Source organism: Anomalospiza imberbis, chromosome 1, assembly GCF_031753505.1.
Source record: "Anomalospiza imberbis isolate Cuckoo-Finch-1a 21T00152 chromosome 1, ASM3175350v1, whole genome shotgun sequence".
NCBI classification, from domain to species: domain Eukaryota; kingdom Metazoa; phylum Chordata; class Aves; order Passeriformes; family Viduidae; genus Anomalospiza; species Anomalospiza imberbis.
Window position 1 is genome coordinate 50,791,712 of NC_089681.1, and position 12,653 is coordinate 50,804,364.

The window sequence follows — 12,653 nt, forward strand, 5'->3', positions numbered from 1 at the left end:
ACACACATTGAATTGTAATAACACTTTATTTTCCTTGCAACAAAGCAGTATAAATCACAGAGATAAAAGGAGATGAACCCATTCCCCAGCCCTAGATCAGACAACTCCTGACCACAGTTTTTAAAATCAGATTCTAGATCCACATGTTAGTTTTGCAAACAACAAAATGAGTCAATATGAAGAAGGAAAGCCTTCTCCTTGAATAAGAAAATTTTAAAAATTCTAAGTAATCCTGTCTTCAAAACTGTGCCAAAGAGCAAATCATCCAGTTCAGTGTCATTGTAAAACAGAATTGGTGCTTCATTTTGTTGCCTAAGAACTGTGAACCAGAATGTTCTGTTAGAGTGTAGGGCAGAGGACAAGTATGGAAGATGGCTTGCTTTCTAAATTTCATCTTGAGGTATTTAATTATTTTTCTGGAACTGATATTTTTCTAGACAATTAGAGAACTAGAAAGGTATGGAACGGTCATAGAGAGACAAGTTTTTCTAAATATCATGGGAATAGAGATGAGTCTCTAGAACAACAAGCTCCAGCTCCATTAGATGGAGGCACTTAATTGTAAGAAATTTTCAGAGGAAGAATATATAATTTTTGTTTATTCAGGATATGGTGGATGAAAATTTTAAATTTATTCATTAACCCTACTAGTGAGGAGTAACTACAGAGTCACACACAAATCTAGCTGATCTCAGATTCAACATTCTGGTGGAGTGAACAAGAAAAACTGTTTTTTGAGAGCTATTTGATGCCCTACTGTTTTGCAGTTCTGCTCTGTCTAAATGCACAGAACTCTTGGCACAGTTAGGAACCTCATTTTTTGAATAAAGGTGCTAAAGTTTTCTTTAAAGACTCAGCATCTCATCATGAAGGAGAATGTTTCCATTACACTCTACAACAAACATCTCTAATTCTGCTCTTATTTGCTAGCATATTTTAAAATTACAGTAACATAGCTGGGTGTGTTATTATCTTAATTATAAAAATACATCCAAGATCTGAATTTAGCCCAGTGTATTTTCCCAATATTTTATATTGCTAAAAAGAATGGATTTGGCTCACTCAAATAATGCTTTCTGTTGTTTCATGCGTATGTTCAGTTGAAGACTATTAGACTTGTATTTGTGCATCTCATTGCAGAATTTGGCCCAAGGGTTTAGAGCTCCTAATATTTACAAAACATATTGTATTCAATTTGCTGACACAAATATATAGCTTTAATACTGCGAGGCTTTAAAAATTTATATTCATGCCTAGATGCAGGATAAGAGTGGAAGTGAAATGAGTAAAATCTTCTTTTTATGTTGCTTATTTTGTGGTAGAGTGATAGAATTTGGCGAACGAGTCTCATCTGGTTACCTCATTGCCTTGACTTTCATCCGAAGTTATCAAGGTTTTCACAAGAGCATGGTTTTAATCCCCCCTAGCTTCTTTCTAGATTTTCTAATCTTGGGCTATTATGTTCAATCACATGTGAACACATTTCTCTGGCATTTGAGCTGCACAAATTCTTTTGTGTGTGGTTTCAAACAAGCTTTAATGCACCGCCAAGTTGTTCAGTTTATTCAGTCCTTTCAAATTGGGGAAAATAAGTTCACAAAGCAGCTTAGAACTGTTCCAAGGGCATTGTTTATAGCAAAAGAAAGAGGTTCAAAAACATTATCAACAAAGTTTTCCCCTCAGGTATACCTAGAAGAACATCTGGATTTGTCTCAAGTAACCAGGAGAAGAATCTGGGCTAATGAATTCAATCAAGATTTAGAAAACCGCCTACGGTCTTGATTTTGCGGAGCACAGATGTGAACTGCTGCACAAAGGCAAGGTTAAAAGAAATGCATAGAATGGTCAATGTGGGAGCAAGCAGTCCAGCAGGAGAGGATGTATGCTAGGTGGCTGCCAAGCCTCTTCTGCCTGGCAGAAAAACTACAAGCAGCTCAAACACCTGTTGTTATACTGGCCAGTAGACTGGAGCTCACATGACATGGTAAATGCCCATTGCTTGCCCATTTGTATGTTTCCAGCCCTCAATACTCCTGAATAAAAGCAACAGGGGATGGAAATACTGGCTTTCCATGTGGGACATTGCCCAACAGCTCACTCTGGTGCTTCAGACATTCTACACCCATGAAGACGTGGCAACTTGGGGTTCCCACATGGATCTGGGAGAGACCTGTTCCTGAGTTTCAAACACAGAAAAGGTGCTTGAGAGACTGGGTGAGGGCTGCACCATGGGTGTGCTGGATGGCCTTGGGCAGGATATGGACTGTTCTTTGTGCAGTTATCTTCTCCATCACAAGGCAGACATTGCCTGCTGCTGAACCCCATAAGCAGAGTTTCACACTGATGCGGACGAGCAGATGCAGTGCAAGATGGCAGCAAGGGGAAACCCCTCTGCTTTGAGATTTCAGTATCTGTTCTCTACAATGGCATCATAAATTCACACAGACATAGGAAACAACATCCCAACAGCTGGATATTGTGGATTCCAGAGTAATATCAGCCATTCAAAGTACATGCTTTTGTATTTTTCTTCTGGAGTCATCCATAGGAAAAAAAAAATAAAAGGTCTGGCTGGCATCTATTCATTCTCTAATACTCTCTTTGTATGAAATCTTTTTTACAAGGTTCATGAGAGCTACTTTTTTCCCTCCCCCCTACTATCCCTTTTATCACCCACTTTACCCATCTATCTTGCTTTTCACATTCCTCTTCCATTTTCCTGCATCCTCTCTTCCCATGGCTTTGGCTATCACTTCTGAAGAGCTTGGAGTGTGTCCCTGGGGCTGACTTCTGAGCAGTGAGCTCCGGTGCTTCAGGAAGGTGACCTGTCAGTAGTTTTAGGCATGACTGAAAAATCAGCAAATAACATGATGAGATTTTTGCTTTGCACCCTTACACACACACTTTGGGACTTGAATCTTCAGTGGTAATGCAGCACAGAGGTTGTGCATGTGCAGAAGCAAAGGGAGATACATTATCTTCAGATACATTAACTCACACAGAAGAAATAAACACAACTTTTGTACTGTTTGCTGAAAAGAAAATTGACTGAGAAGAAAATCAACACAAAAGAGATGAGTTAGGCATAGCGAATAATATGTGGTCTCTGTTGCAACCATGGAGCTGAGCTCAGTTGGAAAGAGAGAAGGAGGGAAAAAATAGAACTTGTTCTGGTAGAGAAAAGTCTCTCATGCTGCCAATCAATTCAGTGGCCAAATTTGCTATTGTGATCTGATGGTTTAGCTCTGCCAACTCATGTAATTATCTCTATTCCCATTCTCCATTAGTGGACTTTTCAAAGGATGTGAGTTTCCACAGTGTCAGACTATGCCATGCAGTGAATACCACACCACCAGTGCATTGCAAACAGAATACAGCATAAATGATTTACAAATATAGCCTCTTGCAACAGTAGGTGGAACACAGAAGTTTTGCATTCCTAGGCCTTGGGGTTCTGGTTTCCTAATGGGTGACCTTTCCTCCCTTCATATTCTTTTCCTTGCTGATCATGGTGTGGCAGCCCCACGCCATCTCATTAGCTGTGGGAAAATCAAAGCATGTGAAAAGATGAGGAGGCATTCAGATATCTAGAGCTGACAGGTAGCACAAAAGTGCTGGAAGAGCCAGAGGACTCTGGCCAACCATTCACTCTGCTGACTACTCCCCCAGACATCATTTCACAAGATGCTGCTGCAGAGAAGGGCATCACAGCAGTCCACAAACACAACACAGTGTTTGGTACAGGTCCCACAAGTGCTGCCACACAGGAGCAATGTTTTCAGATGTAAACAAAACTTACAGAAGCTGCATGACAGAGCTGTTGAAAGAGCTGCTGTGGCTGAGGGTGAGCAGGTGGTATAATGATTGAAGGCAAAATGAAATGTCTGCTTTGACTGAAGGAACATGTGCTGTTTCCCAGGAACTAAAATGTGGCTCAGAGACACTTTAAGTGCACACAGACATACCAAGAACAGCATCTAAGAAATGCAACATCACATACAATATGTAAGTAATTAATCATAATATTTGAGAAAATAAGATACATCACACTAAAAATTCAAAGTGCTTCTTTTTTTAAAAATAAGAAACACAAGATTGAACAACCAGATGATTCCCAAGAGAATCTGATGATTAACTGGCTAAATCAGGACATCTGTAGGATGTAAGAATAATAGAAGGAAGCGGGAGTTTTGGCTACCACTTTTATAATTAGCAATTGTAATGATCTTAGCAGTGTCCTCCTGAAAGAACTTGAATATTCATGTTGAGGCACAGCATTCTGTTTCAGCGCTTTTGGTAACTGTAGCCACTTGCACAGAGTCAAGCACACACTTAAATCAGGAAGTCAAAATGAGTGCTCCAAATACTTTCTGTCAAAAATTGTGAGGAAAGCTGTTATTTGCATGCAGTAAGATGAGGGAGAGAAACATATCGTCCAAGAGCTCCCTTGGCATTTTCAGTTTCCTAAATAATTGTCCTGCTTCTGATTTTTTGGGTTTTTTTTTTTGTTTTTTTTTCTCCTCTGCAGATTAAATTCAGACTTGACCCAAGGAAATGCAAAATACATCTGAATCTGTAAAGTTAGATTTCATAACATCAGGCCAGACGACAGCCAAAGGGACCCAAAGTAGCAGTTTCTATCTATAGAAAGCCGGGCATCCATTCACTATTCCTGACTTGGTGCTAAAATTTCATAATGACCTAGGATGAGCCTGTAGGTCATACAGGGTTGCTTGTGGTCATACTTAATTAGTAGTTTGGTGGATAGTCTTACCGCTTCTCAGTTTTTCACCTTCACAGATACATTAGATATATGCCTGACCAAGTTCCTCTGTGTTTGTACCACAAAGAACTGAAGACCGATGAGATTCATCATCTTTGATGGATGAGAGATGGAACAGTCACTCCTCTGAGAGGTTCTAGAAAGAGGGACCCCCGTCTGCCTGCTGATTGATCTAGAATCCTCAAAAGACTGCAGATGTCCATTGCATATGTGAGGTGATGTGAGGAGAAATCACTTCCTTTACTCCCTTTAGCCACTGGAAGATGACAACTCAAACAGGTTCTTGTCCATGTGAGTGTGTGCAGGTGCATGCTTTGGCTGTGGGCACCAGGCTAAGTGTGCAGACCCCAGCTATGACTAACACACACTAACAAGTTCATTATGCTTGTGAATTGCTCTTGGGCCAATGAACGGTTTGCCTCTATCCAGGACAAGAAGGAATTGATTAGTGAAGAGCCAGAAGGCAATGATCCAGGTGCACCCTATGTCCAGAGGAGTGGCTAGCAGCTGCAGTGTGGTATCTGGGGCAGAACCAGCTTGGAAAGTAATGCCTAGAGAAAATTGCAGGCTGGTCAGGCTTCCTATCAGTCAGATCAAACTGATTTAATTTCCTGTGCTCAGGCAATGCAGTGGCTACCCACAGAAAGACTCTTATTTTCATCAAAATGCTACATTGAAAATCAATATATAATTTTTCTTTTCCTCTGCTTCATACAAAACTGTGTGGGCATACAGCTCCTCCTGGGACTCCATTTTCCAGTTTATCTACAGTTTTTGTTTGTTCTTTGCACACGAACTTGCTTCAGATAGAGCATATGCTTCAGATAGCACCATGTCCTATGAAGTGCACTCCGAGGAGGCAGGTCAGCTTTCAAGCACAGAGAATATTTTGATGGATGCAGGTTTCTTGCCCAAGCATCCATCTGCCAGAATGGAAGCGGCACTGCTGGTGGCTTGCCTTCACAAGCAATCTGAGTTGTGACGCAGTTGGCTCCAGCAGTACGCTGTACTTTGCATAGCTGCTGCATTAATTCAACTGCTCCTCTCCACTTCAGCTTTCAGTCTAGGGTTCATTTCCATCACTGTCAAGATGCTCCTCAAGTTCCATCAGCGTGAAGCTCAAGTTCCTAGAGGTCCCACTCTTACCCTGGGCTGGCCTCCAAATCTTCCAGGTGCTGAAATGTTTTTAATGATAGTGCAGAACATGTCTTTTCTCAGTTCCTCTCTCCAGACCAAGGGAGTGCTTTAGCAGCGCAACAAACGCCACTGCTGATCTTCCTCTGTCATTTGTGCAACTAGCATATTTTACTGTGTTCATTTAGCAGAGCATTTAAAATTAACCTAATTAGCAAGATACACCCAAACTGAAGAAAACTTAGCATGTGTTAAAAAAAAAGTAATTTAAATATGACAGAGGTCCACTTAGCAAGTAAAAAAAAAACCTAAAACTTTATTGAAGACCTTCATCTCACTGCAGGCCAATTTTCACAGCAGGATCACAAGTGCCCATGGGTGTGTGTACCTATAGGTATGAAGTCGAGCTAAGGTGCCTTGCCTGTCTGGAAGGAAGAGTCTTTGCTTTAGTTATTTAATCTTTGGCATCAACTTTGTTGAATTTTGGACAAAACTTTTATAGATAATCACTCAGGTGAGCTGCAATTTCAGATCCAGCCTCAAAAATCTACTTTTTAAAGTCCAGAAACATGTGTGGAGAGGAAATATATGTAAAATAGGGAAATTACAGAGATAAAAACTGCATGAAAATCCCTTTTTTCAGCATATTAAACACAGAAGTTTATATTTGCTGATATTTGCAGATCTATATTTTTCTTTTTTTTTTTTTGGTTTTGTTTTGTGGAAGACTTACTTTTAATTATACAGTAAATAGAATTTAATGTTTCAGTCTAAATTGTACATTTTGGACTGCATTCATCTACACAGATTTGCAAACAGCCGCAGTTGGACTCCTGAATACTGATGTGCTGATACTGGAAGAACCACATTGCCTGTTCCTGTATACATAACAGCCAATGAGTAAACAAATAAGAAAGAGATTTTTTTTGTGTGTGTGTGGCTTATTGTTATTGTTGTTGTTGTTTTAAACTGCAATAATATTTGTGCAGAGGAGGAAATAATCCAGAATTTTCATGGTGACAAAAAACTTAGGAAACCACTTGCCCTTAGATGGACCAATCATGGCCTTTAAAGGCCATGTGAACAGCAGCCCCAGTACGCAGGGAGGCCCCTTGTCCCCAGACAGCTGCTGACTTGGAGGTCAGTGGGAAGGAAAAGGAGGAGCATCCTGTCTGCACATATTTCCCCAGAGGAGAAGCTTTGCTGGCAAAGCCAGGAAAGATGCTTTTCAGTGATAACTCCAGTGTTTACTGCTTTGTACAATATGGCCAGGCTTTCAGAAAGCAATACCTAAGTAGAAAGGTATTGTCTTAGAGAAATGGATAATGGATGGATCTGAGCTCATAAAAGGCTTTGCCTTTGTGTAGGAAGATTTAATAATTCCCATAATATGCTGCTCAATAACATCTCTATGCATTGAATACTTCCAAGGGGATTGTGTTACAAAGCTGCAGCAAAGTGCCACCAGTCTCTTGGATTATCTCATTTGGGAATACTGAGGGTGTTCACAATTCTACACATGTAAAGATGCAGCAAGCAAAGACTGATGTTTGAAAGGTCTCTCTGCAAATAATAGGGTGCTACAAGTTTTTAGTGCGGGATTTTGTTGCAGGATTTTTTTGTATTGCTATTTGACGGCTCTCCTCTTAGCTCAAATATTACAAGATTAAAAAAGCATGATAAGTGACAGCAAAGACAGATTTTTGTAAGTGTTATGACACTGATTCATGAAAAAGCCTGATATCACACAGCTCATGGGGAGACATAAAGTCTAGAGAGACATGAGCCCTGAATCTGAATTTCAACATAGGATTACTATTACGTGTAACATATGGTTAATGTAAAAAAGTAAAAAAGCCAAGGAATACGACAGGATTCCTATACTTATGCACCAAAAATTATATGGGGCAAACCAAAGAATAACAAGATTCCTTAATCAATTTACAGCTCATGGTGTAAAAAACATGAGAAGTCTGATCAAACAGTCCATTATTTTAACAACTGCTCTCGCTTCTCAAGGCATATAAAGTGAGCTCACCTCACACTGCAGGATGGCTTGTCATCTGTGCCACCCATTATTCTGGGGACCTCAGCCTCTACCCACAAGCTGCCTTCAGGATTAGGGTGAAGACTCAAGGAGGCACAGAGGCTACAGCTCCAGGAACACTGGCACTGTAGAAATCATAACCAGGGGAGCACAGCATTGCACCAACATTGTTTTCCCCACACGTTTCTCATCTGGGCCACATGTGGTGCTGGGGACTTGGATGTCAGCCCTGAGCTGCCACTAGGATTAGGGTGAGGGATTCCATAATCTTTGGAATTATTATTGCTATTGTACAACAGGGGATTTTTACTTGGTTGTCTTCTTTTTTAAAAAACCAACATGATCTGAATAGGTGTTTAAACCCCTTGCTGCTTGACAGATGTTTTTCCCCTCACTCTGAGCATTTCCCTGTACATATAATATCACTGCCCAGAGTTATCTCTCTTGTTGCCATGCCTGCTAGCATTTTGACCTCATCCAGATGCAGCTTTCTTGATCTCATCACTAGGATTTCCATCCTTTCCACCTGCCCTCTCAGTTAGCACTGCCAAGCAGGGGAAGCAATTGACTTGCCTGATTGCACAGAGCAGCCTGGCAGGGCTGCTCCCTTAGCTTTCTTTTCTCCAGGAGGACTTTTCTAGATGGTGTCTGCCTTGAGGTGACCAAATATGATCTGGCTGCAGTCCAACCCTCCTGTTGCAGCTGACAGATGGAGGGGCACTCCCCAGGACCTCCAGCAGTACAACCCCTTTCAATTTTTGCATCTTTTCATGAGCCTACTTCATTAAAGAGTGTCTGTAAGTGTATATTAATGATCCAAACTACATGAGCAAGCTGATGAACAACCTGCAAGGCTTTGTCTGTCTTTTAACTGAAGAAACCAGCCAGACAAACCCCAGGAGTGCCACATTGTGTTGGACCTTTCTTGTATCCCCTGGACTTTCCCCATCTCTCCCTGGAGAGGAATAAAGCAGTTCCAGCTCATCTGAGGATTGTCTTTTTTTCCCCACTCACTGGCAGCATTTTGTAAAATCTTCTATAGGAAAGGACTGTTTTTTTCTTGCTGGTGACCACTCTAATGCATACTGCTGCTTTCTTGTAATGTCTTGATAAAGGGTATTTTAGCCCTGGGAATGTTCATTTACTGGAGCAGAAATATCAATAAGGCACCACCTTAGCTAATGGTCATAGCAATGTAGGTCAGTGGGTGAAGAAAGAATGCTCGTGGATAATTTAACTCCCTACATGGGCAGACTTTGGCCAGGAAGTGAAAGAATATTTTAAATAAGGATAGTCCATTGATTCTGAGGTTGTTTTCTGCACAGATAAGCAGAAGATTGACATGCCGGGTCAAAGCATAGTCTTTTGCTCCTCAAACTGGCATAATTTAAGAGCAAGGGAATGCAAAGGGAAAGCACCATGCTGGATTGCCTGACAGTAACTTACCTAAGAGCTCAGCTGGGAGAATATTTCAGGGTGAATACTTTTTCAATGCATTTGCCTCTTTTCCATTTGGAAATTGTATATAAACAGGTTTTGCAAGACTGTTTGTCATTCAGAATGATTTACATTGAGTGAAACTCAAGTTCAGGCCCATTCACAAGAAGCTTATTGCAGCTTTTCAAAGAAGAAATTCAGTCTGATCCAATATAACACAGAGATCACAAGGCGTGCCTTCTTGCCTCAATTGGATAATTCTTTGATTTAGTTTTTTGATGTGAATATCAATTATTCATTTGAATTTTAACATTCTAGTAGTATTTGATGCTATTATAATGGTATATGCTGTTTCGGCAAATATTTCTGTACAGATATAACTTGTGAGAAAATTTACAGCGTGAAAATTAAAACCAAGAAAATGCAGCGTTCCTTTCAAAATATAGATGAATATTCATAAAAACATTACAGTATTTGCCTCCCTCTGATGTTTAGTGTTGTTCATTCATCCAGAGTTGGAAGGATATAAGCTGAGACATGATACTTCAAGAGAGCAGTGAAATGAGGAACTGGGGAGATTAAGTTACAATATGATTGTAAAACTCCTGGACATATTGGGGCTGCAAAGCCTTTTTGAAAGATGCGAGAATATACCACTGGGTGTAATGTACAAAACTAGCTCAGAAAACAGGATGTTCAGATGCAAATTACTTCAAGAGCCCTGGTCGAAATGTACCTTGCAAACAGAAGTATATGGAGCATACTGAGATAACAGAAATTTCAGTAAGTTTAATTTTTTATCAACTGTGAGGCCTAGTTCTAATGTGATAACATGCAGAAGTCTACATTGGAGCCCGATACAACAATATGTGGGTGAAATACTTTTTAGGAAAAAAAATTCACTAAGGAAATTATATGTCCAAATCTCTTGGGAGGCTGCTTTCATGACAGGTGACTTAGTTGATCAACCAGCTCTAATGTCAAAGACACTCAAGAATGTATTGACTAAAATGTTTTGAAGTATTTGGTGTTTTTCTGGTCTCTGATTTTTATTTTGTCCTTTTTTGTTTTATTCTGCCTAGGATAAAATGTTTGGGGCAGTCTCTCAAATGCAAAGGAGCTATGTGCATCACACAGAGTTTTACATCAAGAGGTTTGATGAAGTCAAACGCAGTAAGTCTATACCAGGGTTGCACTCTGGAATTGTCAGCATTTTGAGCCCAAAGTGGTGAAAGTGAAATAACTGTGTTATTAAACACTTGGTTAAGCCACTTAGAAACCAGCAGCTGGAGGAACATCTAATCATAGTTACCTGTTTCAATACAGTTGCAAGAAAACAAGTGAGTGGCTCTGATTTCTCTCACATATGGGGGAGGTGCTACCATAGCAGTTTCACCTCCATCCCAAAGATGGAGCACAGGCACCCAGGAGGAGCAGAACTCCTTCACCTCTTCTTATCTCCTGGAAATATTATGCATCTGCAGGAGAAACTGCTGCAAGAAAAGATATGCTGAAAAAAGGGAGGAAGCAAAGAACAGACTGAAAAATACATATGATAGGTATAGAAGGACAGGCAGAACGGCTTCAGAGAAAAAGCCTGGAGAGTTTTTGGGTTGGGTGCTAGTTCAAAGAGATTCTTTGCTCATTGCTCGGTGCTTTATGTTGTTGTTGTTTCATTCCTGCCGTAGTCAGGTCAAGTAGATTAGAATGCATAACAACTATCTAGATTCAGCACGAATTTCCCTTTCTACAGCACAGCACTTCAGTTGAGTGTTTGTATAAGCACACAAGTTAACCTCCCGGGAAACTGAAGGAAATGCAGCTACTGTCCTCCACAGAAGAGAGTCACAAGAAGCCATTAATTTCCTTTATGTAACAAGGCAAGTGATATGAAAGTTACCAGCTGGTGTGTTTGAACCTCATTCTGCCCTGAATTTAGGATGAAGCTGCCCCAGGTCCCTGCTTCACTAGTGTTTCATCAGCTGGCATTTGAAAGCTGCTTTTTCACGACACTGAGTTAAATTTGCAATAAACCAGTCATTCTTTAGGAGATCAAACATATTAAAAATAAAAAAAAAGGATCTTCTGAGATCCAAAGATGTCAGCACTATTTTGATCCTATGAATTTGTACTTGTATCTCTTCTATGTCCTTTTCCTAAGGTTTCTATATCTCACCTCTCTATTTAAGTCTGAGGTATGCAGGAAAAGCTACCCCTTCACCTTCTCTCTTCACACAATAAACACCGAATTAAGTTCATACTGCAAGCATTGGCAGTAGAATTCCTTGCTCCTCAGCAAAAAAGATTAAAAGTGTCTCTTGGCACATCTCATCGGGGGACTTCTTTTATCCCTTGAATCAACAGAAGCTTTGGATCAACAAAAAGAACGGAAGCAGGTGTGTTTTTACCTCACGCCAATCTGTCCTACTCTCCATCTTCAGAAATTTGTTCTTTAGCTCTCCAAAGGATACTAAGCACTTGGGTAGCCATTTGTTTCTGCTTTATCTTGACAGTACAAACCATAACAACAATAACCCTGGATGCAGAAGGAGTCAAAATCATCTATGCTTTTATTATTATTATTTCATATACATGATATATTGGATTAAAAATCCACACAAACCATCATGTTATCAGATATGAAGCAGTACTCTTCTTCAAGGTTATGTTTAGCATTTCTCAATTGTAGCTTTTAATCAGAAATTTCTGTCTGTCCAGAAAAAAGTATCTTTGGTGGAGATTCTCTCATCTTTATGAAAGGTCTTTCTTGAACTACAGTTTCACACACACTCTAAGACTTTGAAAGAGTGGTTTAACCTTCTGTTCCTTCCCAGAGTCTCTCATTTACACAGTATGCTTTCAAGCCTATGTTGGCAGGGCTATTTAGGGGTTTTGCACTGAACTACATAGGGGAACTAAGGGAGCATGTGACAGGAAACTGCTTTTTTTAAACCAGCAGTTCTAACCATTCCAATTGTACATGGGATTATTGCTACAGTGAGTTTTCTTGAGCTAACATGAAGACAAACTTGCAGCTTGCTCTTGCTATGCTCTAGTCTTTTCTGACATGAATAAGCACAACTCCAAAGCCATACTGTGTCTCTGCATTAATGTTAATCTGCTGAAAGACAGGATATAGGATGTGTCCTGCAGCAGAGTGGGAGCAGTTCTTCTGGGTTTTATTTTTTGGCTTTCTTTGGGTTCTGATTTTTTTTTTTAATTTTGTGGAGCAAAGCAGCAATTTCCCGCCCT